We start from the raw sequence: 6,000 nt of genomic DNA, 5'->3' as shown, positions 1-6,000 counted from the left end.
CGTGTTGGTCGTAAGGTGAAGATAACAGGCATTCTTCTTCTTCTTCTTCTTCTTCTTCTTCTTCTTCTTCTTCTTCTTCTTCTTCGTCATCTACTACTACTACTACTACTACTACTACTACTACTACTACTACTACTACTACTACTACTACTACTACTACTACTACTACTACTACTTACTACTACTACTACTACTACTACACTACTACTACTACTACTACCTACTACTACTACTACTACTACTACTACTACTACTACTCTACTACTACTACTACTACTACTACTACTACTACTACTACTACTACTACTACTATTACTACTACTACTACTACTCTTTCTTCGTCTTCCTTCTTTTCCTCCTCCTCCTCCTTCTCTTCCTCTTCCTCCGCTTCCTCCATCTCCTTATTATTATTTTTTTCTCAACCCCCTTAATCCTTACTTCCTCCTCCTCCTCCTCCTCCCCCTTTCCTCCTATTTAATCCCCACCCCCCTCCTAAATTCTTCCTTCTTCTCTATTCACTTTTCCTCATTCTTTCTCTCATACAATTAACTTTTAAAACCATTTCAATACCCATCCTCACATGCTATCAATGAAGAGCAGATCATTAAAACGGAATTAGAACACACCAAGGAATTAGCCGCACAATTAATTAACACCTCCAGGTTTCAATCATTTCCTGTAAAAATAGGTAGGATGAAATATTTTCGATTTTCCCCCAATTCTTTTCATCGTTAAATTTGCTCCTTTTAAAGCCTTCGGAGAAAAGGTTATTGATCAAGTTTCAAAAATAACTTTATTGTGCGGCTATGTGGTCTAGTGGTATGACACTCGCTTTCTGATCGGAAGGTCCTGGGTTCGAGCCTCGATCGGCGCATAGTTGAGTCCTTGGAAAAGGCTCTTTACTCGCATTCTCTCACCGTAATCAGGTGTAAAATGAGTAGCTGGCCGTTAACAGCTTTGTCTTTGTCCGAAAAATTGTATTATCGCCTGACAGGCGTCATGTCCCGTCCTACATGTTAAATGTTGCTGTTGGCCAGGGATCCATTGTAAAGCGCTTTGAGCACATTTTAGTGTATATTGCGCTATATAAAAGCTCAATTTCTTTTTTATTCTACCCCTCTCCCTAAATAGTAACACGTAATGATACCATCAAGTTTAGAATAATAATTTCTGACGTCAGATTATCAAGCGATTAAGTTTCACTAAAATTAGATTTTTTTTTTGGAAAAAAGAAGTATCATTTATTATATATTTTTGAAAATGTCTTTTACTCAGAGATGACGAAATCGGAATGGATTGAGGGGTAGAATAAAAGATTTCTTATACTCTTGCGTTTTGGAATTCGAACTTGGTTCCCAACGCGCACTCGCAAACTCGTACAGCGGTTGGAAATACGTACGAAAATACAAAAAGCTGCCTATATTCTCACCCCCCCCCCCCACCCCCCCGGCCGATTGCATTACCGAAAAAAACGTCGCCGGCTTTTTGCGATTTGGATTTGATTGATTTTTTTTTTAATTGTGCAACTTGTGACAAGAAACTTAACAAATTACTGCATTACAACCTTTGGATTAAACATACAACAATTGTGGACTACTTTTTATACTATTATGAAGACTAGAATCCCGGGGGTGAGAATAGTCACTTCGATTACAAAAAGCAAGATTGTAAGAATCGTGTATTATTCCAGACCTCCCATTGGAAAACCCTATCATTTTTTTTAGTAAATACATGATCGATTAATAATGTTTTTAATCATTAATATTTTCGTGCGGATATGTGGTCTAGTGGTATGACACTCGCTTTCGGATCGGAAGGTCCTGGGTTCGAGCCTCGCTCGGCGCATAGTTGAGTCCTTGGAGAAGGCTCTTTACTCTCTCACCGGACTTAGGTGTAAAATAAGTACCTGGCCGTTAACAGCGTTGTCTCTGTCCGAAAAATTTGTAATATCGCCTAACAGGCGTCATGTCTCGTCCTACATGTTATGTGTTGCTGTTGGCCAGGGACCCCTTGTAAAGCGCTTTGAGCACGTTTAGTGGATATTGCGCTATATAAAAGCTCAAGTTTTATTTTTTTTAAGGCTCAAGTTTGAAGGTGTTGAATAAACAAGTGTAGTCAACGATTGCAGAATATTTTCTCACATTTTATTGGTGTGAAATAAGGTGTAAAAGACAGCTGATTGATAATTGGATTCAATAGTCTGATGTCACCTCGCCCAGCAACGGCAGCCATCGTGGTTCTAAACAAAGAAAATCGGTACTTTTTATTCTTCATGCTAGCTCGAACTTTTCATATGTCTTGTGATCAGAATGTGTAAAAGTCACAACATGATCAGATTTATAATGGTTTTTGTTTTTCCCTCTGGATACGCTTTTATGCTCGTTGGAGAAATATTTCATAAGGGCGTCCGCCATTTTTCCGATAGTTTAGAGCCAGTTACTAAGTTACCATGCGTCATTACGAGGGAAGTGACGTTACGACTGTTGAGGGTATTGTAACTTGGAGGAGGAGGAGGATTTTAACAGTCAAGCTTTTTATAAACTAGAATTTAAAAATGGATTCTACAACTCATTTGCCATTTTATTATAGGTTTCCGGGTGTCATTTGTAAACAATGCATCTATTTTTAAAACAAATACACGTGGTCCAAGAGCTGGTTGTAGAAAACAGAAAACGATTAATGTTCAATTCGGTCGTCACCGCCACAACACAATAAGTCAGTGAGACCACCATACACACTAATCGATGTCTTTTAATGTGTAAATCCCTATATAGATAGAATGCGCTTGGCCAAGGAGTTCACAACATTGCCATCCGGAAGTATAGCGGACCAACACACAAACTCTGTGTAACCATGAACTTTTATAGTCTGGTTAATACAGTTTAGTGAGAACAACTGACAAACGCGGATGGCAAAAACAATAACAAAGGCCTGAGTGACGTCATCTGCATACTATCTATATATAATAAAAACAATAGTGACGGAGAGAAGGTCAAAAACATTGCCCTGTCTATACAAACATCCCATGATCATTCACTCACAGAAATGTCTTAAAATGGCAGTTTTAATTGCTCGATCAGTGTGTAACAATACAGCTCTGATACAAGACCAGAAAATTGAAAACGAAATCTACGCTATTTTCATTACAGAGAGCTGGTTGAATACAAACAATTCACTCATTGTGCTAAAGGAGCTTGTCCCAACCGGGTTTTCTTACCTTAAGTGTGGCAGAGAAAAAACAGCGGGGCGGTGACATTTTAGTTATTCATAAGAGTATTTGGAATTTTATTCACGTGGAAAATTCCAATTCATCTTTAAACTCTCTCATTACCAGCTATTTTCAGAATTTTACCCTAAACTTCATACTCACCCAACACAAAAATAGATTTTTCAAACAGATCAGTAACGAGTATATTCTATATTTTGTTTAGAAAAATGAGCTCTGCAACACAGTGTCGAGTTTTTATAGCTATAACCACAACAAAATGAAATCAGAATAAGAAAATAAACTGTTGACTGTATAGTAACGCATGTGACGATTTTCCAATGGGTGGCAAGGAGAGGGTTAACTCTTTTGCGTCTTTTCATATTAAATTACTTCATGAAAACATCCATTTCAATAAAATCACTTTGTACAAACCACCATCATCCAAACATAGTGATTATTTACATGAATTTGAAACACTCGTCAGCAACAAAGCACTGCTTTCTGGAACTCTGCTTGTTGTTGGAGATTTTTTTAAAAATTGAGCTTTATATAGCGCAATATCCACTAAATGTGCTCAAAGGGCTTTACAAGGGGTCCCTGGTCAACAGCAACAGTTAACATGTTGGACGGGACATAACGCCTGTTAGGCGATATTACAATTTTTCGGACAAAGACAACGCTGTTAATGGCCAGGTACTCATTTTACACCTGAGTACGATGAGAGAATGTGAGTAAAGTGCCTTTTCCAAGGACTCAATTATGCGCCGAGCGCAAGGCTCGAACCCAGGACCTTCCGATCCAAAAGCGAGTGTCATATCACTAGACCACATAGACGCACTTTTTACATGACTTTGAAATACTCGTCAGCAACAAAGCACTGCTTTCTGGAAATCTGTTTGGTGTTGGAGATTTTAATATTCTCATGGACGAGATGAACAACACGACAACTAATTCTCTGAATAAATGTGACCCTTTGCCTCAAAACGGTATTAAGTCGGGATTAGCAAGATGTTGAAAATTGAATTTATAGCCAGAAATATCAGACTTGTGTCGAGTTTGTATGTTTTATTCAGGAGAATGGATACCACATTTTAGGGTGCTAATGGCAACAATTTATATTTTTGCCCAGTTTAACATTTAATTCGGCTTTTAAGACTACTGTTCGTTCCGACATAATACCGTTTTGAGACGATGGGTCATATATAATCAAATCCCCAAATCTAACTCAAAGTGTGCAGTCACCGACCCATGAAAAAGGACATATTATTGATCTCGTTATACATAGGATGTCTGATGAATATATCGAAGAAATGTCTGTAATTCCAAATCATTTTTCAGATCACAACACTGTACTTTCAGTGGGTTCTCGTGTCAGGCCGTAGCCATCGTTAACTTATAGCCTGACACTGACCAAACATTGACGTCAAAAGACAAGCCTTTTGCCACAAAAGAAAACAAATCGTGAGTTGTATTCAATAGTTCAACCAATGAAATAACTTGTTTCCTTGAGCTCTACTAACGACAACTCACTAGACGCTACACAAACATAAAAAATGACGTCAAACTGCCAGTCCTAGAGGGTTCAAGTGACAGGCTATAGATAGTATGCGCTTGGCTAAGAAGTTCACAACATTGTCATCCGGAAGTATAACGGACCAACACACAATACCATGTGTAACCTTAAACGTTTATAGTCTGGTTAATACAGTTTAGTGAGAATTACACACAAACACGGATGTGGCAAAAATAATAACATTGTCCAGAGTGACGTCAACTTCATTCTATCTATATACAGTTCTTAGTTGACGTCACTCAGGTCTTTGTTATTGATTTTTTTGCCATCCGCGTTTATGATTAATGCTCACTAAACTGTATTAACCTGAATATAAACGTTCATGGATACACAGAGTTTTGTGTGTTGGTCCGTTTTACTTCCGGATGGCAAAGTTATGAGCTTCTTAGCCAAGCGCACACTATCAATATGTTAACGATGGCTACGTTCAGGCCATATGTTAACATTGGCGACGCTGGATCCCCGAAGGCATAAAAACCATTCATTAAAAAAAGCAAAACAAGGAAGAACAGATCTCCACTTTACCTTAATATAGCGGACACATACACCTGACACTGAGGTTATCCAAAGTGCGCATGTGCAAGAGGATGTTGATTGTGACGAATCCAATTATGGTGAAAATGAGAAGAGCGAGGAATCCGTGACCTCTTGTGACCTCTGGATGACGTAATGACGGACTGCCTGATGGTCTACCGGAAGAGACGGACTGTGACGTCACGGCAAAGACGCCATGGTACATCTCCAATGACGTCAGCAGTTACTGGAAAGAAGATAAAATTAAATATACAGCTATAAAGTTTGAGCCTTTATATTACGCAATATCACATCAACTAAATGTGCTCAAAGCGCTTTGCAAGATACACAAAGCTAACAGCAACATTTAACATATTTTAGAGACAAGACATGACGATGACGCCTGTTTGGCGCTAATACATTTTTTACTTACACAGACAACGCTGTAAACAGTCAAGTAATATCGCCTAACAGGCGTCATGTCTCGTCCAACATGTTAAGTGTTGCTGTTGGCCAGGGATCCCCTGTAAAGCGCCTTGGGCACGTTTAGTGGATATTGCGCTGTATAGAAAAAGCTAAAAATGCTCATTCTTCTATAAGGGACCATTTGCCAAGATGAGGGTCATTAAAATTGATCGATATTTGAAGGACGAGTTTTCTGGCCAAATTTTTAAATATAGGGTTTTCCAGAGTACGGCAGTACTAT

The 6,000-nt window shown here is 38.6% G+C and overlaps 1 protein-coding gene across 1 annotated transcript in view; it reads right to left on the bottom strand.

Annotated features, from left to right (window-relative positions):
• LOC144960169 (sex peptide receptor-like) overlaps positions 1-6,000 on the bottom strand; it is a 154,827-nt gene that overhangs the window by 81,680 nt on the left and 67,147 nt on the right. Inside the window, exon 2 of the mRNA XM_078893185.1 lies at positions 5,307-5,541. The gene's annotated coding sequence lies outside the window, so the exon portion shown is untranslated. The remainder of the gene's footprint in view (positions 1-5,306; positions 5,542-6,000) is intronic.

This window comes from Berghia stephanieae, chromosome 14, assembly GCF_034508935.2.
Source record: "Berghia stephanieae isolate SIO BIC M18660-M18661 chromosome 14, UCSD_Bste_1.3, whole genome shotgun sequence".
NCBI lineage: Eukaryota > Metazoa > Mollusca > Gastropoda > Nudibranchia > Aeolidiidae > Berghia > Berghia stephanieae.
The sequence above is the reverse complement of the archived record's forward strand: the minus strand, read 5'-3'. Positions and strand labels throughout refer to the sequence as shown.